This window comes from Anas acuta, chromosome 3 (genome assembly GCF_963932015.1).
Source record: "Anas acuta chromosome 3, bAnaAcu1.1, whole genome shotgun sequence".
Taxonomy (NCBI): domain Eukaryota; kingdom Metazoa; phylum Chordata; class Aves; order Anseriformes; family Anatidae; genus Anas; species Anas acuta.
In genome coordinates, this window is record NC_088981.1 from 69921171 (window position 1) to 69946131 (window position 24961).

Sequence of the window (24961 nt, forward strand, 5' to 3'; positions counted from 1 at the left end):
AGTGTATAATAAGTTTTGAGTCTGTGCTGTTATATATAAAATCTGTGGCCAAAAACTTGGTAAAAACTTTAAAAAAAAAAATGTTTCTGCTTCAAAGAGAAGATTTATTTAGCCTTAAGTAATCACAAGGCAAACGTGGCTGTGGTCTGTAATTTTTATGGATGTAGTTAAAGAGTATTTTTGGAGGTTTGGGAGCTGTTGATAAGATGACAAACTACTTGCGGCTCATGAGCATTTCCCTCACTCTGGAAATGGTAAATGCACTAGAGAGTAGTGGGGATACGTTATGCATTGCATCCATAAATAATACATGCTTATGTTAATATATTTCATCATTATGTGGGATCCGTGCAGAAATTATTCTGTCTCCAACCTAACGTTACCTTTATTGTTTTCAGCGTGTGATTATTTGAGTGCTGAGGCAGGGCCTTTCTGCTGGGGGGGAGATGGATAGGTGGACAATGCCTGTCACACTTCTGGCAGCTCAGGCTGTGTGTGTGATGCTGGATGTCCACACCTAAATGTCCCCTTGCTAGGCTGTTACAGCTCATTTTACCATCTATTGTGGATGCCTCCCAACCACCTGGGTGGGTTAGGGCAGCACTGCGCAGGGACTCCTTGCCCTCTCCCTGAAAGCCCTTTGGGGCTGCTGTGAAGAAGCTTTAGGCAGTTTTAAGCCTCCAGCAGGAGGAGCTGCCCCTGCCTCCTGAAGTCATCTGCCTTTCTTCCCTTTCTCTTTTGCTTGATTAGTTTTGTTGTTGCTGGTTTTAGTTTTGCTTGATACAACCAGGAGCCTTCCGAACTGCTGCTGATAATGAGCAGCTGAAGCAGTGGTTGTGAACTTCGTCCTGTCAAACAGAAACTTTCCTTCAGCAAACCTCAGTTGTATTCATTTTAATCGGGCATTGTCCCCACCACGATTTTTGAAAAGAATAGGATGACTTTCAGTTTGGGAAGCATGTTGAAATGAAGCAATTCTGTGACAAAATGGATAAACTTTGCCCATGTTGCTTATATAAAATAATAAAATAAAAAGAGCCCCAGGGGTATTCTGTCAAATTAGCTTTGTAGCTAAGATAAACAAGTACCTTGGAAAAAAAAAAAAAAAAAAAGATCTGTTTAACGGACTTGAATGTGCAGGTATTGGTTTGTAGCAGATTTGTGCTGCTTCTGTCACGTTTTTCTTTCTTCTGTACTTCCTTTGTTGTACCTTGCCTTTAATTATTTTTGAAATCCTAAGAAGAAGCTGTGCTTGTGCTGGATTTCCTAGGGTAGAGACACGGGGATGCCTCGGCAGTCTCTGAAGTGCTGCAGAATAAGCTCTAAGAAGTAGAAATGATGGAACAGGCTGCAGCTGAAATTCCTTTTATCAGGCTATTTAGCGCTGCAGCTTTCATGAAATGGCAAAATCAGGTCAAAATTGCCAGACCCCTACTTTCTGAAGGGAAATTGTGTGTCAACCTGCCACTTTAAGCTTTTGGAAGAGAGGCAGGAGTTTATAAACAAGTATCATTATGGTTTATAAGACAGAAAATAGTATTAAAATAAATATGTTGCGGCTTATTTCAGAATTTTTCTCCGCTCGATATCGTAGTATTTGTGGTTTCTGAATAAAGTCTATATTCAGACTCTCCAGTCCTTCACTGCTAGGAAGGTTCTGGCGAAGCGCTCCCTAAAGCAGCTGGCGGTGCCACCAGGCCTTTGCCTTGGCTGAGCCCTTGGGTTTTAACCCAGCCAGGAGGAGGTGAGTGGTTACGACTGGTTCGGGTTGAGGCTGAGACATGGCCAGAAACACAGCGGAGGCCCCTTCCTGCATGGTCTCTGCAGAGGCCGTGACGAGCTGGAGGTGTGGGGAGCCTGTGGTCCTCTACCACATCGGCAGGGACCTCCAGAGGCCGTCTGCTCCAATCCCTGCTCAAGCAGGGGCACCCAGAGCTGCTTGACCAGGACCATCTCCAGGTGGCTTTTGAGGATCTCTCCAAGGAGGACACCCCACAGCCTCTCTGGGCAACCTGTGCCAGTGACTTTTAAGTCCTGGGAGCTAAAGCAAAGGACCTAATTCCAGCAAGTGTTCATCTCTTCAATAGGATTGGCCCTTTGTATCTTGTGGTTCACATCAGGATGTTTGATGGCAAGACGAAATGCTCAGCTTCCAGTCTTCCTCCGGGTCAGCACCTCCTTGTCAGTGCCAGCTTCTTCCTTCCCTCCTCCTGTGAATTTATCCTGACTAAACTCGTGTCAGTTTGGTCGAAGTGAGTCGGTGTCTTTCACCAACCACAAGTATTTGCTGAGGATTTCTGCTTCCACTACGTACGTCACTGGCAGCTGTAAGAAAACTGGAATCATCTTGGCTGCTGAAGCGGTTTGGTAATTTATTGTACTTGTTTCAGTAGCACTAATCAGAGCTAGATTTGGCCAAATTAAATTTAAAATCCTGTTTACTACTTCACCAGTCAATGGAAGCACTGAAATGTCTTTTGGGAGCTTGATGAGATCTCATTGCACGAGCCAGGAGGATTGGTCTTAATTGAACCTGACCTTTACCAGTTTGTTATCTGGAGCTGTGTTTCTGTTCTTCTCTTTAGTGCTTGCCAATGCAGTCTGTATCTTCTGCAACCTAAGCTGAGCCTTGCAGACTGCACGCATGCAAAACTCCGCAACTTCAGAGACATTTCCTTTGCCAAAATGACTGCGAGATTGCCCCACTTTGGTGCGTTCATACATTTTTTATATACAAGAACAGTTGCGTATACCAGTTTCTTAGTGGATGGATTTGAGTAAAACTACTTTTAAATGCTTGGTTTATGAATCTGAGTTATAATAAACTCATATATAATTGTGTATTTGTAAGTTTGATGGGCAAGATGAAGAGCGATCCAAAATTTTCTGTTAAGCATGTGAGCAGCCTTTGACTGCTCCTTTCTTTCCGTGTATTCTGGGGAGTACAGTTTCATCCTCTTGGTTGCTTCCAACTGGGAAATTAACTTCTAAGATGTTTGCCATCAGTAAATAGCTGGAAGAAAAAAAAAAAGATGCCTGCAAAATTTTTTTAGAGGTTATTTAATGTGAACTTTATTCTAGTAATAACTGCACTAAATGAGTGCTGGGAGCAGTATCCACTTAAGAGAAATAAGACATTACGAGGAAACAAGTCAGTATGGGACAAGGTGGGATCCAAGCTTGCAGCCGGTGGATTTCTGAGCAGCAACTGCTGTGTGAATGGTCTGACTTTGTGTGTTCTGCCTTTACCTTAGGCTGCTTACTCCTTGCTCTTCTGCAGTTGCTACAAAAGGTGAAAATGTGCTTGTGGGCAGCCACCCCACCAGATGCATGTTCTAGCAGAAGTTCACGAGCTACAAGTTACCGCATAGCTGTTACCATCACAAACCATGAAGTAGCACTTCTGGCCCATGGTTCATGAAATTTAGGCCATGCAGATCGTATTTCTGTTCGCAGAGAAGTCTGTGTTAAATGTTTTTCTGGTAGCCGTGTTAGTGCAATCTGCATGGGAGGACAGAAGGTTTGAAGGCCGTGTTCTTCCCTTATAGTGAATGATGCTTCCTGATTTTAATCTGCGTAAGGACCATAGTTATCTTTATCTGTGTGTTAAGTTCAGTTCCAGGTGGCCATGACATTAAACTCCTGTATAAACTGGCACCTATCCTCATTTACAATATGCAGATTCAGGATCTAATCACTCGGCTCTCTTGAGCTGTCATTGTTTACTGGTCTCTGTGGCCATTCTGGACCTGCGACTTTAAGACTGACCTCACTTTAAAATAGCATAAGAGGAACTAGATACTTGGCTTGGGTTAGTTTTCACTGTTTCTTAATAGCAGAGTATGCTAAAACCAAAACCTGATACATACATATATATATATATATATATTCAATCACCTTTCTGAATATAAATAGATAGTACAAGTTTCATTTCATGGTGTTGTGACAAGCTGATGCTTATCTTGGTGAAAACATAGTCTCAGCTTCGTTGTAGCAATAAAGCCAAAAACAGCTCTGGAGCAACAGGGAGGGAAATGAGAATTGCACATCCCTCTCCCCTCCTTTTTTTTTTCTCCCTGGGGTATTCTGATGCCCTGTTAGGAGATTGTTAATGAAACATAATATTGCCAAGATATTTTAAGTTATTTTGCAGATTATTAATTTGGCCAAAATTTGTGCATGATAGGTAAAGGACCTACATGACGCTTGTGTATCAGAGGAGCATCATGCAGGAGCCAGAAAGCAGAGCAGTACCATTACCATCTCGTGCCCAGTTCAGATCCAGCAACACTCCAGTCACACTTACAGCTTCCTTCACAGCACTGAGGGCTTACAGCTTCAATGACATTGTCAGTATTGGGGCAGGACGGGTGGTAAACCACCAGCCTCAGCTATAAGCCAAGTCTTGCCTCTTTGCTGTCCTATTTTAAATCCTTTTTAACAACGAAAATCTGGCAGATTGATCAGGAGCTTACTGAAATTAATGGGAAGACCTTAATTTAACATCAGGGGAACTTGAATCAGGCATTTATAGTGCCTTTGGAGAAAAGGCTCTTCTGTGATAGTCTTTCTGCAAGTATTTCTGTAAAAGCAGAGAAGATGCGACTGTCTGTAACCATTTTCCGTCCCTTTTAATGTGCCAGTTCCTAGTTATCACGAACAGTTAACAGCTCTTTGTGCTTACCATGTGCATGGCTGCATGTGCAGTGATATCACGGGCTGCTGAAGAACAGATTTCGGTGAAGCCATTGGGTGTGTACCGAGAGCTCAGCTGCAGATGGGAAGTGCCTTTCCTGTGGAATTTAGATTAAAATTGCCATATGTAAAATATCATTCTGCAGTTCGAAAATCTAGATTAGGTTGGAATTGATAAAGCAGATATTAAAATTCTGAGTATCTAATCTTGCTGGCTGATGGCATTCTTCCCCCAAGATCAGTGGTGTCTGTTTATATAAAGCAACTTCATGAGATTTTTACAGGAAAAAATTAAGCTGTGTTTTGACTCTTAGGTGCGAGCCTAGAGATGAAATATTACTGGGTATTGTTTCCTGTAAATTCTCTGTTCATGTATGGGTGTGTGAGTGCGGATGTGTCTCTGCTTATCTCATTAATCATGCTATTAATCATGCTTAAAATGAATAAGCTTTTAAAACATACCTATAACACCATGTGGTTTTGTGTTTAATTAAACGTGTGTCTAATCCTACAGTTGTTAATTTGTCAAAGTCCCACTGGAACTTAGAGCCATCTGATCAAACAAAGGAGAGCTGGATAAAATCTCAGATAAGGTCTTCAGAAAGCGAGTGCATGTCTAAGAGAAATCTTTTTCCTAATTTAGAATAACACTGTAGTGCCATGTAAGCTTTTGGTTATGTAGTGGTTAAAGTGTTTCCTATTTTGACACTGAATTGCTCTATCTGTTTAATTTTCCTTGGATCATTTCCTGTCCACAAAAGGCTATCGTAATTCTCAGCCTTTCTAGTAAACACTCAATAGATAGGAAGTTATAACTTCATAATAGACCACATCCACGCAGAAATCTGTAAACATCCTTTTTGCATCCCTTTCTTTGGAGGTTTCCTCATTAGTTATTCTTGCCACACTGCTTCTTTGTGTGACAGATTGGCTAGTCAATGGTTGTAAAACGGGACCCTTCCGACTGTGTCGGTGTACCAAACTACAGCTATACCAAGAACGTGTCCCAGTTTGAATGCTAAGATATTGTATGTAGCCTAAAATGTAAACAGAATAACCTGGTGTAGATTTTGTTCTTGTCCAAGGGAACATATATATGTCTATCTATATCTATATCTATCTGTCTATCTATCTATATATATTTTGCACAAATACAAAAATTGCCTAGTGCCCTTGGAAATATTTTTTTAAATTATTATCACTTTTTAAAAGGTTAATACCAGGACTGGGATAAGTTGGCGACTACAGATTAAATATCTTTACTGGGTAACGTGAAACACATTGGATTTTGTGCTGAGCTGGCAGCCCTGCCCATAAGGTTATCAGAGTATTTTTCCTCATTTCCAGCTTATTCTTTGCACATTGAAGAATGTCTTAACCAATTAGCGTCTGAGTCATGAAGTTTCATGCATGAGATTCCTATCACAGTGGGAATCCTACCCCGCGCTGTGTCACAGGCTCCAGGAGCATGGGCACAGCAGTGAGCGTCTCTGGCTCGGGGACCACAGCTGAGCCCCACGTGGCTGCTCAATCTGGCCTGCACCATCCTGATCCAGAGGGGAACCCCAGCACCACAAAATATCCGGAGGTCCTTCAGCCACAGCTTCTTTTCCATCTTGCGCCATGATCCATCCCCAGGAGGGATACAGGAAATATAATTCTGTCAAGGGCGTCTGTTCTATTCAATGTATCTCTCCGTTCTATACGGATCAAGACAAACAGAAATTACCTCAGTCCAGCTGGACTTTTTCTGTACCTGTCAGCATGTTTCTCGTCCTTGTTTGGTTCAAAAGTTGAGATTTATTTCCAAGGAATTCACTTGCGTGCATATGTTGTGTGTGTACATAACACATTAGTGATTTCATCATCTGCTTTCTCATAGTTACTGACTTCATTATAACAGCTCCTAGGAGAGATGGACAAACAGTCCTGCTTGAAGTTGTTTGAATTAAGACTTTAAGTCCCGAGAACCAAGAGGGTCTTGCTTTCTAATTCCAGGTAACTCACTGTTGACATTAGTGTTTCTAATTCCTTTTCCATCTAGTTTGGCAAAGTGATGATAAGGCTAAGAAACCTCCAAATCCTGACAGTTTTGGAAGGGAAAGGTGTCTATTTCCTTTCCCCCTGTGACTTCTAATCTTACTTCAGAGCCCATAAATTAGTGGCAACCTCAGAGGTGGCCAATGTAATTTCTTAGGAACTCAACAGTGTTGTTCTCCAGGCAGCCACGTCCCTTTCTCTCAGCTCAGGGAGTGCATCTGCTGCTTCTACACTTCTCCTTTCTCAAGCTAGCCAAAGAACAGAGGAATGTCCTGCCTTCATCCTGACTGAACCAAGATTTCAAATTCTGTGTGTATGCTGAGGATTTCTTCCTATGAAACAGTCCTGAGGAGTACTGCTTGCCTTAATCTGCTGAATTCATCTGAATTTTTTGGTTTTTAATTTTTAATTTCTGCATGGTGCCTGGGAAAACTGGCAGGGACACCATCTCAGACTATGCTTTGTTCCTCTGCTGCAATGCAGACCAAAGTAGAGAACTTCTTAGGCCGATATGCCACAAAAATTAGCTTGCTTTCTCTCCAATCTCAGATGTCTGCTTTTCTTTATTGCTCATCCTGTTTCCTTTTCATGCTTGTATGCTGTACAAAATCTCTGTATTTCTGCATGTCTGCTTTATATTATTGAATGTCAAAGGAAATGCCAAATATCCCTTTCCCAAAACTTTTTGGACAACTAACTGGTAGAAGGAAGTGTATTTGTGTATTTGAATTACTGACACAGTCTCCAAATATCTCAGATTGCCAAGTCAGAAAAGTCTTTGCAACGAGTACCATTTCAATGAAAACAACACTTCAAAGAGGTAATTCTTTCAAATAGACAAACTGTGCAGAATCACAACTGTCTACTCTTTTTTGATGGATCTGAAGTTATCGATGAGTTAGGAGTTTGGTCTTTTGCGTGTGAATTCTGACTGTCCTGTTCCTAAATGTAGTGCGATGCAGAGGATCATGTTGTTTGTGTTTATCAGGAATTAGCATTCTCCCATGTTTTGTGCTTTCCATGATCCAAGAGAAGCATGGATTTATTTATTTTTTCCCAGATATTGTTCCATTTTTATTTCTGCATGAATTAGCTGCCAGAGAAGATTCTGCAAGTCTCCCATTTCCTACCCTCATACTGAACCTAGGAAAAAGGAAGCAAATCTAAAGCTAGCTGGTCTTTGCCATCGTTCTTTGCTCTGATATTAGCAGTCCTGCTCACTCTGATTCATTCTTTCCTTAGAACAACCACTCGTGAGTGTCCTTTTCTATTTACTTGAATACTATTAAGTGTAATAAAAATTGCATAAAGACCCAGATCAGTATCCCATAATCAGAATAAGTTTAAAAAACAAATCACACTTGACTTAGAAGACTCCTTGTGTATCTTTCATCTTGAAAAGGAATGTTTCTACAGCTTATATTACATGTGTTGATTTATAATCTGTCTCCTGATGAGCATGAGGTATCAGGATACTGAACAACTGTGCTAGCAAAAGCTGGGCGTAGAGCTGTTATAGTAACCACGGTCTTGTCCTAGCTGGAAACAATAATGTTTCATCACATGGTTTAGTATGAGTGGTGGTGAAGGTGGTTTGGCCTCTGCCTATATTAACTGTTAAGTTGACCTCAGCGTGTTTAGTCCTGTGAAGGCCAGCACCCGTGTAGAAATGGCAATGTTCTGGGTCACAGGACGCTAATACCCACTGGTGCTTACAGATGCCCCTTCCTGTGTGGTCATGGTCACTGTGACCATGGCTCAAGTGGGAGACTTTGGTCTCGGAGGTGTCGCTCTGTCACTGGTGCAGATGACCAAAGCGTCTCCTTCCCCCGCAGCGCCATCACTTGAGCAGAGCTCCCTCTCAGCTCCCTGCTAGCACCACTGGGGCATGATTTCAGCTGTAGGCGTATGACTGTCCAGAAGCAGATGACTTATCTTCTATAGAAAATCCTCAAGCTGAGCAGTGTTGCAACGCGTACCGAGTAAACGGTGAACAAAAGTTCAAAAGAAATCACTTATGTTCACTTTCCTGGCGCAAAAGAGAAGTGCTTCAGAGATCAGCTGTGTGGAGCTGCTATCCTACGCACACCTCTGCTGCTGAGTGTTGAGCAAGTCGTGGTAACCACGCTTAATGCTGGATGTGGAGAGGGCGGATGTGAAGAGGAAGCTCTAGCATAAAAAAAACTCTGATCTCATGGCACACAGCATCTAAATTAATCACATAACTCCACCGTACTTCTCCTGGCAGGACCGCAGAGCAAGAGGTGGTGGAGCGGAGAGCAGCAGACTTAGGAAGGCCTTCGGACTGGAGGAAAGTTTATCTATTGCACAGAAAGGTCACAGCTTTTAGGCACAGCTGTCTGAAGACCAATCTGCAGATAGGTGTCGATGCTGCCTACTGATTTTTACACCGTGAAAGGAAACTGGTGGATAAAGGGTAAAGATTAGCTGTTTCTGTGAAACGGCTCTCACTGGTAAGCGAGAAGGGAGGGAGCTGCCATTAGCCTCCCGCCTAGGAGCTCGTAACTGATGGTGCAATAACAGCAGCTATCTTGACGATCGTGTGGCCTTGAGGAAAAAGAAGTAATTGCTTCTTGGGTCTTTGGTTTTCCTGCCGTGTCGCGGTGCCTTTTGTGGTGCTGCTCAAGACTCTTTTTGCTCAGGTGCAAAGGAAGAAGGTCGTTTCGCATGCAGTGCCTTGGCAGCAAGGATTTCTGTTCTTTAGTTGGGATTTGCTTTGCAAAGCAAGCAAATCTGGGCACTGGGAGGGAAACGTTCAGTTGTGACTGATCTGAGAGCAAATTAGATTAATACTCTTACTGTACAAACATGTCTCTTGTGGGGTGTTCAGATGGGCTTTTAAGATTTCATTCTTCTCCAGCTACCTTTCCCTGTACCAAGCTTTCTAAGAAAACAAGGGATCTGTTTTTGTGATTTTCATCTGTAACAGTCTGTGGGGCACCCAAAGGTGGTATTGTCACTAAGGGACCTGTACTTCTTGGAGTTATCTGGGAAAACTGTCCAAAAAAAAGCCAGTTCCATCCAAATGTCAAATCATATGCCTAGGGTATCTAATCTTGTTGTTGTTGTTTTAATTAAAAATGATAATTTATGTTTAGATGCCTACTCCTTTTAGTGTTTTGGAGCTGTTCTGTATAATGTTCAACTCCTTACTTGCATGGACCTCCAAGTGCTTCACAGACTGAGTGTGTTGCTAGCATGGAATAGTCATTTCATACCAACTTTTTAACTGGGATTTTATTAGGAGTAGGTACAATTCATTGTTTTTCCGTATGAGGCTCTGAGGGAGCTGTAGACCAGCAATTACAAGCCATCAAGTACTGCTTTCCCTGGGTATGTAAAATGAATAGGCTTTTTTGTTGTTGTTTTGTTATATTTTGCCATATAGTCAAAGCCTTGAGCTTTTACTGTCTCATGTGGCTGAGGAAATCTGCATGTGTGGAATCCCAATTTGAGTCCTTTTCCAGTACTGGTCTTGCGAGCTGGGAAAACGTATGGACTACAAGATTTTGTAGATAGTTAATGGAGCATTTTAATTTCTGAAACATCATTTTCCGCTAGGAACAAGTCGATGCTCAAAGTACTTTCAGAAGGATCTTGATGTCAACAGAAATCTCCAGTGAAACAGCACTCCAAAAAACGCTATGGAAACTGGAAGCTCTTTTCTTTCTGGAGGGATCTGGCTCAATGTACTAGATTACAAACAAGAGAGCATCATTAGTGCCCGTGTTGAACCCTGGGTTACTCTCTCTCTCCATCTACTTTCCTGCAAACACAACACAGGGGGTTGGAAGTGGGCGTCTCAGATACCACATAGTTTCTGGAGGGGAATGGTTTGAACAGTTTGTTCTGCCCTCTCCCTTTTTTCTCCAAAGAAATATTGGTCCTTAAGAGTTTATCAAGGTATATATACATATATAGAGAGAGTTGTAATTCCCACTGGTTGCAGAGGTTGGTTGGAGTACTGCCTGAATTTGTCCTGTATACTCCCCTGAACGTGGTGAGCCCGAGGATGCTCTTCTTGGGTGCGCTGAGGAACCTTTATAGAGTGACCACAGCAACAAGCAGCATCCACACCCCCTGACCTTGCTGTGACCAAGTGATCTTCCTCTTCCAAGCACACGTGACTAGTCAGAGCTACAGATGGCTACGAGGAAGGGAAAGAGAAAGCAGACCAACACAGATGTTTTGCAAGCCCGGAGTTGCATGGTCACCCATGTCAGTCAGGTTACAAATAATGAAAGCTGCCATGCTTTATGCGCATGCATACATCCCATGGCTGCTTGCAGTTGTGTTTAGCTGTCTGGGGGGAGGGGTGTTTCTAATGCAGATTACATTCAGAAATGTATGTGCCAGATATTTAAAACCCTTCTTTTTCAGTCACTGGTGCATACCAGAGACTTTCTGATTTTCTTTTTCAATAAGAAGCATAATCTAGTTATTTTGTAGCATTGTCTTCCATGAAAGAATGTGAAGTTGAGAGAACTTTGAAGTTGAAATCAAGCAATTATTCACAATGTTGTTGGCTTCTCCCTTAAAGCTGTAGGGCTAAAGTCAAAGAGGTATTTAAGAATTTAAATTTACATTGAGCAGGATTTAAGAACTGGATTCATAAATATATATTTTTTTGGATTTGTCCCTAAATCTTTAAACGGTAGTTGCCATGTTCATCTTTCTTGCCACAGCTGAGAAAGCTCTGTACCATCTTTCAGTGTGAAAGAAAAGAGGGGAGAGCAGAAGAGTGCAGAAATGCATGAAGCCGTGAACTTGTTACGTTGCTGTTTATTACCAGCAGGTGAAAGTCTCCCTAGCTGCTGCCCAAAAATGTGGGTGATGGAAGAGGAGGTGAGGCCAGAAGCAGTGTCCCCAGCAACACGGGCTTCCTCCAAAAGATGAGAGCCATCACTGGCACTGGCCAGCAGCCCTCGCAGAGGAGACCTGCAGCTGACACAGCCTGCATCAGCACCAGACCCGAAATTCAGATGTGCCAATGGGTCTGCTCCCTCCTCAGAAGCCATCCTCCAGAGAAGGGAGTGGCAGCTTTCTAGCAGGAATAAGTGCTTACCTGGAGGGAAGTGGTGGCATGCACCACCACAGCACAGCTGATAACTTACGTTCATCTTCGAGCTACAGCCACGCACCTACTGTTGCGTCGCAAAACCCTCATGCCAGCCCACGCAGGCTCTGCTGGGAATGCCCCCGCTCCTCGCCTGAGCAGAGTCGGGGTATTTTGGTCATTCAGGGCACGTGTGTGCACACACGTGAATCGTAAGCTACGGCTGCTTGAGTCTCAGCTGTGAGGCGTGCAGCGCTCGAGAGCTTCTTCAGCAAGTCCTGTGTCGTCACCAGAGGCTGCCCAGGACCCGCGCACGTTTCTGATCTGCTGGGTTTGGTTTCACACCTCCTGCCACCGCTGCCTCCCTGCCCCCTTCCCCGCTGGGGGAGGATGGTGCAGACCTGCACAGAGCAGAGGCCGCCGGTGGCGAGCTGCTGGGAGGAGCGTTGGTGGGGATTTTTGTGTGGTGGTACCTTCCCCCCCCCACCCCACCCCCCCACAACCTTGTTCACTGCCCTTGCAGTTCCCGTACAGGAACCGGGCAATATCACCTGGCACTGAGTTAAACCGTTTCCATAAGCCTTTTTAAGGACTTCTTCCTGCCATTAGGGTTTTACCCCCTTCCTGTCCCTTCCCAGTTTAAGATTTCTTCTGAGGTTTTTATGCAGCAAGGAACATTTGGCCCACTGTCTACCTGCTTTCCCGTGTTTCCTCTTTAGTTCCACTCCCACTGCTGGGGTTTTTATAACTAATGTTTCCCTGAAATGCTGGAGGAGCATCACCAGCCATGCCCTGAGCTCATGGGCAAGGAGTACTCCCCAGCCAGGCACAGACCATCTGCAGGTGCTGGCTGGAGATAGCATCCCTGGCTGTCAAAGAGGTCACCTGGACCAGCTCCCCAATCTACTCGTTTAGTGTGTCCTGGGGTTTGCTGCTGTTTGGGGTCTGGGCTCATTTTCTGTCCTTTTCAAAAGTTTGCTTTGCCTCGGGGTTGAGATTTCTATAGTAGTGTTAAGGCGAAACGAAAGGTCGCGGTTCATTTCTGAGGTTTTCAGACAAAAAGGTTAAATGGTTTGCCTCTTTTATGGTCAAGGGGTTTTGTCTCTGAAGGCCTGCCACATATTTTCACCACGGTGTCACATTTTATTTCAGAAGAAAATGGTTACAGCTTTCTAAACACGCTTTTTGTAGTTGACTCTGCTACTTTGTGGGTAGGAACCTCCTGCATTTTTCCGGCAGGAAGAAGGCAGCTGTGCCTGCTTTGTGTTTTTTTCCCTGTCGGTGGGAGCCTGCGCCTAGAGAAACGAGTGGGAATTTTCCCTCTGATGTTGGCAGGGAGGGTGATCAGAGAAATACATAGCTTTGCAAAGTTTCCGTGCTCAGTGTCTCTGGCAGTCCCTAGTGGTGTTGGTCCTTTTGATGTAGAGCATCTGGTTTTCCCCTGGGAAGATGATGCTCCATAAAATCCTCGGCGATGAGAAATGGTGATTTCTGGATGCAGGGTGATGTTAAAATCGCGTTTCCCCTCCACAGCAGAAACTTTGAGATGCTGGCACAGAGAGGTTGCCATCAGAAACTCTGAAAGACAGAGGGTGTCAAAACCTCTGAGAGGGGAAAACACATAGCTGGGGACTGTTTGCCTCATGTTCATTTAATGGTGTGAAGCTGGCTTAGCAGGAGCGAAAAACATCAGTAGCACTGAAGGTTTGGCTGAAAGTGGGCGTAGCACTGACAAATGTTTAGTGCTTGTGATTTAACTTGGTCAGCTCACCCAAGTCTTGCAGCTTTTTAAAGCGATGCAGAAGAGCAGTTTCCAGGTTAAAAAAAAAATATATATATATAGTATAAAAGCTATCCTTTTTTTCCTGCCAGCATTCATTTAATGTCAGTTTACTTTGTGAGTATGGATGCGTTTAATAAAAATTCTCCATCTGCTCAAGGAAAAAAATAGAAGCTGTTAAAGTTCATCTGCAAAGACACTTTACTGTGGCTTAGCGAATGCAAAGGACCAGGAGATACATTCAGTCGTTTCGAGTCTGAAGAGATTCGTATTTCATTTTGCCCAGAGACCTCCTTCTTTTAAGTGGGAAGCTCTGAGGAAGGTTTGCTCGCTGGGCTTTGTACAGGAGGGCTGATAGGGCTGTGTGTGCAGGACGTGTCAGCTGCAGCGTCGCCACATTCATCCCCAGTGCCAAGCAACTCCAATTACTCTTTGGTCAAACAAACTTCTTATTCATGGAGGTGCAGTTGTTTGCCAGAGCCGTTTGCAATCATGTGGCGGAGGGGGCACAATTAATGCATTGTAAAAATTAATTATTTTTTAATGGCATATGCTATGGAGATGTAATAGAGCCCCGCTGGCGTTCGTCTGAGGGGTGGTGTGGGGCCAGGGCGAGGAGTTGCCAGCTCAGAGGAGAGCGCTAGAAAGTCTCCAACCAGCACGAAAAGAAAACGTGAGCACAAGAGCCCCCGTGGGAACTGCGTTTTGGTTTCAGCACCGTCGGTTAACGTTGTCAAACTGCCTGCCTCAAACTGTTAGGACTGATGAAGTGCCAGTAATTATCATTTAGAGAGCTGGTGGCTGCCAAGCCCATCGCACACTTCACATGTGTTGGTCGGGCTGGTTCGAAGTCACTTTGCTTTAAAAAAAATAATAATAAAGGAAGAAATTACTGAGCCTGCACTCTGATCCAAGAATAGCGTTGAGTTTTGACAAATGGCAGTTGGTGCTGGCAGTAATTAGTTTTGGTGCTTGGAGTAGGCTTGGGGGGTGCTTTCTTAGAGTGCATCACCGGTGCTGTTTGTCTTGTGGGTAACGGGGCTGCCGTTACCTCTGGATATTTGCAGCAGATGAAAATAAGTAACAAGCTAGGGGGGTCTCCCTTTCCTCTCCTGTGAAACTGGATGGAAAGAAAATTATAAATAGCCATCATTAGAAGGAAAAACATCCTTATTTTGCAGTTAATTTCCAGCCACTGTAAAGAAACAGATTCAGAGTGGAAGGGCTGAGCAGGGCAGGGGAGGCTGTTAGAAGGAGCTCTGCCTGCATAGCACCATCTCTTCGTCTGCTCCCAGCCCTCTCAAGCAGCCCGTGTGTAAAAGCCACGGCTGGAGGCAGAGCAAATGTCATCGATTTCCTTCTGAAGGAGTCTGAGTGTGGCTCTTACTGGGAGCTGAGGGTGATATGGACACAGCTGGATCACCCAGCCATCGCTGGGACAGGAGATGGTGATGGAGGAAAGGCTGTGCAGAAGCTTGCACCGTATTTTTCGTATGGAGATTTGTGACTGCATCGGTCATCAGTGAAAAAGCTGGTGAGACAACATCCCGGTCACATTGCTTATCGGGTCTGTGCGCCTGAAGGGCTCTAAGGGCAAGTTGTCTGTCTGTCCAAGAACTTATCACTTGTGGGTGTTCTCTGCTTTTCCCTTAAGCATGTGGCTTGAGACTGGTCTTCTGGGGCTGCATAGCCAGCCTCCGAAGCTCCTGTTCTCCTGTGCTGCTCACCCGCTGCTGCCTCTGCATAGAAAACCAAATGTTTTGTCTCAGTGTGGTTGATTTCGAATGCCAGGCTCTCAAAATCCAGTGGTTGGTGCGGCTTAACCAACAGGTAAGGCGTTGAGCTGATGTAGGAAGGAACATCAACACCTAAGGAATGGGAACAGATTGGGGCATTTTTCATCCACATCATCACACCTTTACAATAGCTAAAGTCATATGCCAGCTTAAGCTAAGTCTTCATGGGACACAGAAGGAGAAACTACTCCTTTCAAATATAATTTCGAGACCCATGAATCAAGATGCTTGCTTATGGCCTAGAGAGCACCAAATATTGCATCATGAAAATTAACAAGCAAGCATACTGCATTTCATTATTTCATCTGCGTGAGCACTTCGCTGTGTCTAATTCTGTTCATCTAAAATTATAAACAAACTTACCCTGATATAATCTAATTTTCATCATAGATGCCAAATTCTGTTCTGCTGGGCAACAAATTGGCTTAAGATAATTCTGTCTTTAGAAAATATAGTTGTAATCAACGGATTTATAGTTTAATAAAGTCTCGTGATATATCTGTGCCCTATAGCTTACAGAGCTTTATTTTCAGTTCAGTGCTCCCATTAGTCTAATTTAGGTTTATTGGTACAATCATTAGATGTAAGATATGCGCTTTTATTTGTAACCAACAAGGAGTGTCAACGTGAGATATGGAAAGAAACAGAAACCAATTATGAGGCATTTGGCTGCAAAGCTGTTGATGGATGCTATCTAGGGATGATGAGAGCAATGAGATCCCGTGTTTTGTCTAGAATTTGGAAGGGGCAGGGGACAGTGAGAATATATAGGGTCCCAACTAGAAAAAGTGAGATGATTTTAGTCTGAAAAAAAAAAGTTTTTTGCCAAAAAATCTTTTTACTTTCCTTTTTCCCTCCCAGCCAGGTCTAAACTGTAATTTCTGAACGCTGTGGTGTTCAGCAGCTCTCCCATACATATGGATGGGGAGAATTAATTGCATCTTATTTGTGGACATATTTAAGCAAGAGAGAAGAGGGAAGGCTAATTGGAAATCTTTCTCATGTGGTTTGACTGTTTGCATATATGTGTTTTAGTTTCTCGTGCATTTGTTTACCTACCTGCTTGTATGCAAAAGAGTGAACCTGTTATGTTTTGCTTTTTATTTTTTTCAGAAGAGCTTTTTGTTTTATTAAGGAAAGTCGCATGCCCGCAGCTCACTCAGCTTCTTTCTTGTCTGGGTAAACCAGTAGAAATAATTTATTGGGCTCACATAGAAAAAATAAGCAGTAGGGAAAAACCGTAAGACAAATGAGATGAAAAGCAGTTATACAAAGAGGAAGAGTGAAGAATAGTATTTTTTTCTCCCAAAAGTTTGATGGTGTGGGGGAGTGTGAGGGCATCCCCAGATAAACTGAGAAGCTTTAGCCTCAGTTTAGATGAAAGGGAGGGGCAAGTACATCTTTAGCTGTGGCCAGTTGCTCTTTTGTGTAGGAAACAAAGCCCAAAAACCTAAACTAAACTACTGTTTTCTACGCAAAGTTGTTGATTTCTTCTCAGTATTTTACTACTGCCTCCTTCTTTAAAATAGGTTGTTGGGTTTTGTTGGTGGTGAATGGCTAAGAGCAACAAAAAGTGCCCCAGTTCTGGATTTCGGGGCGGGCAGCGTGTGCTGGCGGTCGGTGCCAGCGTTCCCTGGGAGTGCTGCAAACAATCTCCACGCCACTGCTTTGATTTCGGAAGGGGAATGATTTATGTCCGTGCCCAGAGCAGGGAGTGCGTTGGAGGAAATAGCGGTGTGTGAGCAAACGGACACGTGGTAAGCGGCTGTGGAGCTGGGTCATTTATAACACGTCGGTGAGATTTGGTGTGACAATTCTGCAGGCTGCTCAAAATCCTGAGCAGGTGTGCACACGGCTGGAGGTTTCTAGCTGGCTTACTGCGTGTGATCGGGAGCAAAGTATGTGTACTTTTATTTTAAGAGTGTAGAAAGCGAGGATGTGTGGACATGCTCTGCTATAGGATCTTTGACTGGTGGTTTATCCCCGCTTCAAGGGGGATTGAAAGGGGCTGTTGTCTTCCGTAGGTATATACATTTTAGCATTGACTAAAAGCCCGTGACTAAAGGCGGGCGGCCTGAGAAGGAGCAATCCCTCGTGGTTACTGCGGCACCCATCAGCAGGACGGACACGGCTGAGCTGTGAGGGACGTGCGGCCGTACGGGCGGCTCTCGCGCTGCGGCCCTCTCACCAAGACACAGTGAGGAAAAAAGGTGTGTGGGCTCCATCCAGGACCAAAGGCTTGTGCCGACAGGACAGGGAGACCTTATCTCTGGTATAATGGGAGGTAACGGGGGGTATGTCGGGCACCAGCTTCCCGTTCTGCCCCCCCTGCCCCACCTCCCATGCTTTTGGATTGAAGAGAGGGTTTCTCCAGTTAGAAAGCTGCGTTTCACAGGGACAGGAACCAAGAGACAGTTCATTTCTGTGGAGGGTTGCTATAAATAGCTTGCTCTGTTAACATACATTCTTTCACCAAATGAATCCTACAAACAGGGTTTTGTTCCAAGCCCACAGAATACTTTCTATGCCCTCGTCGCTTCGCGCGTGCTCATTCGGACACCGGCTCTTCCCCCTCTACACGGGAGGTAAACCTGCCCCTTGTGCAGTGAGGCTTGTGTAGCCTCCATAAATGTTCCTCTTTCATTTTTTCCATCACCGATAGCAAAGGACCACTGGGCGTGTGTGTTGTTAAGGCAAATGGGGCGGAACTTGCTGGAGCCCGTGCTCGCTGCTGGTTCAAATTTGGACCTCCTCGTCATGCTTCGTGCCGCCCCGATCTCTCCAAATGCTGCAGCCTTGGTCAGAAGCTGCAGCTACTGCAGACCTTGAGAGCTGCGCTGGGCTTTTAGGAAGCTTGTAATTGCTCCGCTGTGGATACTTGAGTGAGAAAGAGCTTCCCCAGGAGAAAAATGTCTTCTGTTACTGCTAGAGCAACGCGAATGCTGCGGAGATAAGCAGTCCCAGCTGTATGGCACATCTATAAGTACCGAGAAACTACAGCTTTCATTTTCTTCCTCTTCTGTAGGCCTAGCGCTGGAAATCCTCTCCTTGGGAGAAGGCTTTCAACTTCCATTTAAATCTTTTTTTTTTTTTGAGCTGGGCTGTCTGAAGCCCAGCCCATGGCCCTTCCCCACTGCTGAAATGTTATCAGAGCTGGGCAATGAGACCTCGAGGTGTCTGCCTGGAAAAGGGACGCAACTGGGAGTTCAGAGGGTTGATAAAACATCTGTGTTTATGAAGAAGCATGCCCTTAGTCTGCCCTTTTTAAATCTATCTGTCTGCTTGTGGGGACCGTACTGTTTCCACTCCCCATGATGAGGTCGAACGCTTCCTTTTCTCAATGCACTGTCATGTGTGCGGTGCTTCAAAGCACTTCCTACGACCCTGTGTCTATGCAGGTGGGTTAAAAGTAGGGGCAAGCCATGGATGAGCATGTGTGTGACAAGGGGAAGGGAAGATGACACAATAAATTGGGTGTCATCGGTGGCCACGGCTGCAGGGCATGGAGAAAAGGTTTTGTGGATGTGACAGGTAGAGGTTCAACATAGGCTTCCCAGCTGCAGTGCCAGTGGCATTGTAGGGCTGTGGTAGTCCCAAATTCTGTTGACACTCTGCCATGAGATGTAAGCATACATGTGAGAGAAGTGAACTTGGCATTTTTGGCACGTGTCGGTTGTTTTTAAAACGTGGCTATCGATCTATTGATTTAGTGGCTCCTGTAGCTGCTGCTGGTGATGTTTGCTGCTGAAATCCACACAGCTGACCCTTGCAGCTGCTCCCAGATTGTGCTAATGACTCTTGGAGGGGAAATTAATGAGCTTGCTTTCATACTCAAAAAAAAAAAAAAAAAGTGTTGCCTCTTTGTGGTTCTTAGGCACATATCCCCCTTGTTTCCCAGGGGCTTGTTATGGATCTGTACTCGCAGGGACCGTACCATCAGCCCGTACCACGCATACATTTTCCAGAATTCATAACTCGGTGCCTTTGCGGCTGCGGCCGCGCACGTGCTGCTCTGAATGCTCCTTCTCAGATGTCCCTGCTCCTGGTGGCCCCGTGCCACAGCCGGTGAATGGCACGCCTTGTGCTCCGCAGGGCGGTTTCTAGGGCAAAATCGAACGTGACATTTCCAAAACGCGCGGGTCCAAACTAGTTTCAGCACTAAGAAGCGGAGCCCGCGAGTGCTGTCTGTGTGCTGTTTCTTGCCTTATTCTCAGCGATTTACAGTCTCTCTTATGGCAGGGAGCACGGAGGCTGAATGTGCTTTTATAAATCCCGTTTACATCTGCAGAACTGTCCCAGGACGGGGTTCCCTGCTTTTTGGCTAGTGGACTTGGTAAAAGTTGCCAGCCCCATTCCTCATCCCACTCCCTGCCGCACTCATGCCCGGGGTGGTCACGGGCACATTGGGAGTGACCCAGATGTGCTGCTCCCAACGTGCCCTTTGTTTCCAGCACTCAGCATGACAGTGGATTTGACACACGGTTAAGCACACGTTTGTCACCAGGCTGAAATGCACATCCCCAGTATTACACGGGCTGTTGTACCAGCAGGGTGACTGCCGACACGGGTAGATGCTGGCCTGCCCTGCGAGGCACGGGGCCACGTGGGTGCTGCCCACGCAGCAGGGAGCAGGTTGTCATGCTGTGGGGTGCCGAAGCTGACGTAGCCCACTTCCTCAGAGGGGTTAGGCACTGTTGTAAAGGCTCTGAAATATATTGCAAATAGCAGTGTTGTGCTTTGGCATCCATTTCTGTATTGCAACCTTTTTTTTCTTTTTTTCTTTTTTTTTCTTTTTTTCTTTTAACTCCTGAAACTTTCCATGGGGTTAGCAGGCAAGCATTTTGCTACTGTGGGCTTCGCTAGCTGAAACGGTACAAAAAAGGAACCAGGGCAGAGCCCTTTTTCCACTTCTGTGTTTGGCAGGAGATACAGGGCAGCGCTTTTCCTCAAATCATAGTCTTCTGACTACAATTTCATTTTGGGTTCCTTCATCTACAGACAGATTTATTGCATTTATATACATAAAAATTTGTTATATACAAATATTCTTTCATATATGTATGTATATATACACATATACATGTAAAAAGTCATTACAGAGTCATAGTTGTATAGATATACGTCTATGTGATTCTTACAGCTGGAACAGAAAACTAGTCCTCTCTCTCCTTGTCCAAGCTATAATCTCAATTGGGCTTTCTTCACTTCTTTGTGGATCCCAACTCATGAAGAGTCATTCAGCATGGCTAAACAGTTACCCATTGATACAGCTCCACCTGCAGCTCTCCCCATTATCTCCCGTCTCTGTTGCCATGGACAACACCAGGGTCCCTCAGCGAGGCCAAAATCTGCATGGGTCCATCTCCAAGTTCCCTACGTCTTCGATCAGAGATCAGTGGATTCCTCCCGTGTGATGTCTCTTTACAAATGCCCTCTGCTCTCCAGACTATACTGATGAAATTCACATCCAAGTGCTCATTTCATGTCTTGAATTACTGCAGCATCCTTTTCTCTGCCCTCTACAGATTATAGTTCTGCCTGTCCAGAATGTCTTTGCTAAGGGAATTTGTCCATCTCCCTCATTTCTTAAGTGTAGCCTCCCTTGCTCGTTCCTCAGTTGACTCCTTTATGCACACCAGCTGCCTGTCTTCAACCCCAAAGCCTTCTTCTCCATCTCTGCTTTCCACCTGTCCTTCAGGTCTCCGAGGTCTCCTCCTGCCACCCATGCTGCCAGTCTCTCCAGCGGGTACAAGTTGCTTTCCAAATGGCATCTGTGGGTTCTCTGCAGACCTCACACGCCCCGTTAACGTTGGCAAGACTACTTCATTGTTGTCCTCCAGGTCTTTCCGTCAAAGTGCTCTTTCCTTGGGATGCTTCCAAAGGCCCTGGGGCTGCCAGCATGCCGAGGCTGGCTGGCTCTTGCGCTTGCCCTTTCTTGCGTTGCACAAGGGGGTTTATATCCACCAATTTTCAGCTGGTTTTGGGGCGATGCAGAGTCCCTGCTCTGGGCCCTTCACGATCCGTGTTCACGTTGAGTGTGGCCCTTCCCTTGTGCAGCCGGCGGCTTGGAGGAGTGTTAGACCTTGCTGAGATTAAGCCCGTAGCCAACACCCCCTGCCATGGCAGGCTTGCAGAAATAGGCCAGGCGTGCGCGGCAGCAGCGGCGGCGTAGCCATGGCAATGCGAACAGGCCGCGGTGGTGGGCGGGCAGGCTGGGGCAGGCCGGCATGGCGAGGGGGTCAGGCTGGGGAGGGGGCTCAGCGCCCACAAACGTCTCTGCTTTCCCCCAGCTGCATTGGTGGCCTAAGAAAAAGAAAAGCAGTCGTGCTGGAGATGCTGCGTGAGCAGGGATGCGACCTAGGTGGTCACTCACATTCCCTTTAATCCCACGGCTCTGTTTTAACACAGAGAGATGGTTTCTCCCTTTCTGTTTTCCGGGCGCTCAGGCGTACGCTGATCTTCTGCTGATACCGACAGAAGGTCTCTGAATATCAAGAAACCAGAATACCCTCATTAGGGATCCGCTCTGAGGATGTGAGAGTAATATATTGCTGCTAGAGACGAGGCCGGCTTTGTGCAGCGGTAAAACAAGAATATTAAACAGGAAGCCAATGACACTCCTGAAACATGCATGAGACAGTCATCCAGATGCTGTTCTGGGAGACAGCACAGCCCTCCAGCCTTACATCTACGCTACTCCTTTCTTATTTTTTTCTACGCTGCATCTGCGGGGTTGGGGGCGGGGTGGGGGCGCAGCGAGGGGAAAGCCGGATTTTCAGCCTGGTTTCCTGAGGAAGCGGGGGCGAGGCTGTCAGCGGTGCGTCTGCGGCTCAGGCCTCATCTCTACAGCTTGCCAGGCTGTCACCATCCAGGGAGGGGGCTTCTGCCCCCGGCACCCTCCTGGCCGGCCGCCGGCACTGCCCCGCTGATGCCGATGGGCACCGGGGCACGGAGGCTGCAGCCGGTGACGTGGGGGAGCTTCGTGCTGGAGGAGCTCACGTTGTCCATCTGGAGTCACGATTTCCTTGGGTGGTGAACCCCCGGCTGCCCCAAGCAAGCTGGAAATCCAGGTTCGTTAGCTCCCCCCCCCCCCAGGCTTTTGCTTAATCTTTAAAGCAAGGGAGTAGGGGGTGTTGCTGAGCAATACTGCTCAGCATAAAAATGCTCAGTTAAATCCATAGGATATTTCAGCAAAATGCGGGCTTTTGTGTGGCTTTTGTGTTGCAGAGGGGTTTGTATTAATATAGCACGATCCTGGAATTACAAGAGCCCCGCGTTTGTTCTGGTTCATGCTGGGACACTTGCTTTCGAAGGAGGGACCTGATGGATTTGAGAACAGCGTGAAGGAATAAAGACTTGATCTGCACTCCAGGCTGAAGCATTATGTCACTGCAAAATCTTTTCATTTGTACTTCTGCTGTGTTGTCCTGAGGATTTAATTTCCTGTTTTTCATTATGTGGGAGTCTTTTTTGGAAGCTAGTAGAGAGCAGGGGGTTTTTTTTGGAAAGTAAACTGTCAAAATACAGTGACTTTTTTTTTGTGTTGTTTTTCCACTTTCCTGAATCCAGAACTCGCCAACATGAATTTTAATTATGAAAATAAATAAATGAGTAAATAAGAAAATCAGTGAAGTAACATGGAGACAGCGCTCTTCTTTCCCATTTTCCCCCCGCAGCCCGCCAGCAGCTTTACATAGGTTTTCACACCAGTGCTTCTCTAACTTAAAGCTCTTATTCCTTCCTTGCTTCATGCCATGTGACAAGCAAGGACCTTCTTTATTTGCTTTATGATACTTGTCTGATTAGAAAATGTTGTGTTGTTTTATTTGTCATATTCCTCAAGTTACAGTATTTTGAAACTTCCAGAAAGATAAGGAGTATTTATTTATTTTGAAATTTTCAGAAAGGTAAAAACAGATCAGGCAAAAAGGCTCTCCAGAGCAATCCTTTAAAAACACCAGACCGACACTGCAGCTGATGGGTTGTAACTGCTGGGCTTCCTTTTTGGGGACGGAAGGTGGGCTGAGAGGATGTTTTCTTCGTAGGTTTGCTCTACTCATCTGATCTTGGATTTGATAAGCTCCACGATTTTAAAACTCTGACCTCCTTTTTTTCCCCATCCTTGTGTCTTAAAAGGCTAACGTGAAGAGGGCGAAAAGGAAACAGTTTGTTTTCAGCTTGTCGTTGTTAATCATTAGTTTACAGTGCAGTGTTTTCATTGCTTGCCTTTTAATCCCATTGCTGTATTCTTTTCTTGCACTGTTTACTTTTTCCTTTACAGGCTTTCTTTGATACAGAAATAAGTTTACAAATAGCTTGTTCTCACAAAATTTCAGCACTTTTTCAACGTTTTCTCTTCAGCATCAGGCAGTGGGACCACGGGTAGGTGGCGGGGCGCCTGCTGAGATCGGGTGCTTGGGCTCCGCCAGCCCCAGCCCGCCCAGCCTGCGGGTTCCTTGCAGAAAGTGCTGCTCCTTTGTGTCGCTCCGGGGTAATTTCTGAATTACAGTAGTTAGGAAAACCAAATGTGCAAACTATTTTTTTTCCACAGTCAAGGACATAGCACAGGAAGCCACAATAATCTGTGCACATGGATGGGGCCCTGCGCTGCGGGTTCAGTTTCCAGCTGTCTCGTGGCGTGCTCCGTGTAGCTCACACACCGCTCAACCTCTTTGCTTTGCTTTGCTTTACTGCACGGGATGAAGAACGGCACCAGCCACGTGCTGGCCTGGAGATGAGTCAATCCTGTGAGGCTGGGCTGTGCTCAGAAATGTCAGGTAGCTTGTTCTGGGGTGATTAATCCATTAAAGCATTGCACAGACATACCTAATCCTATCGACTGACTGAACTACAAGGAGTCCTTAGTTACATACAGGACCCCTTTCACCTCCAGTGTGTCCTAAGAATACAGGATAGATGCTCGATTCTGCATAAGTTTAAAGCCTTGAAGTAAATTGGCCATGACTTGAGACCGTTTCTTCCCATGGGTGTATTTTTTATGATTTCTTGCACAGGGGGAATGGCTGACACTGGGGGCGCTGCAACCTTAGCATATTTCTTCTACATACAGCGTACATGCATGCGTTCATTTTTGTTGTACGGCATGGCTATAATGTCCTCAACGTTCTAAAAGCCTGCATTATGCTGGCTGCTGTTTTTCTTGCTGTTCTTTTTTCCCCTTTCCTGGTCCCAGAAACAGTCCCCATGTGTCACAGGGACACGAGGCAGCGTGGGCTGGCAGGACGGGGGTGCAGGGGAGGGATGCGTGCTGCCTGCAGTGGCCTCACGCCCTCCCTTAGCTCCAGCCATACCCAGCAGCATTCTTGAGAGCCAGCTAAGAGGGTCAGGGAGTGCGATCTATTCTTAGGACTATGGGACCCATTCATTTCTTAAAAATAAAAAATAAAATTGTTTGGTGCAGAGCACTTCTCATTTTTCTGTAGAGAGAAATGCGAGCACTCTTCCCACAATTAATGAAGTCATTTTCCTACAGTTTTGAGAACTGAAGTACATCTCTGCCATCACATGCCCCTTGTATATTAATGGGATTTTTCAGCCTCGGTGCCTGCCCCA

At 45.5% G+C, this 24961-nt stretch overlaps 1 protein-coding gene across 7 annotated transcripts in view; it reads left to right on the forward strand.

Moving 5' to 3' along the window:
* Positions 1 to 24961, forward strand: part of FYN (FYN proto-oncogene, Src family tyrosine kinase) — a 129379-nt gene that overhangs the window by 25074 nt on the left and 79344 nt on the right. Inside the window, exon 1 of one of the 7 annotated variants that reach the window (XM_068677686.1) lies at positions 22193 to 22458. The exons of 5 other annotated variants lie outside the window; for them this stretch is intronic. The gene's annotated coding sequence lies outside the window, so the exon portion shown is untranslated. Of the gene's footprint in view, positions 1 to 22192; positions 22459 to 24961 lie in introns of those variants that run through there. One more of the 7 variants, XM_068677682.1, reaches the window with a different exon arrangement.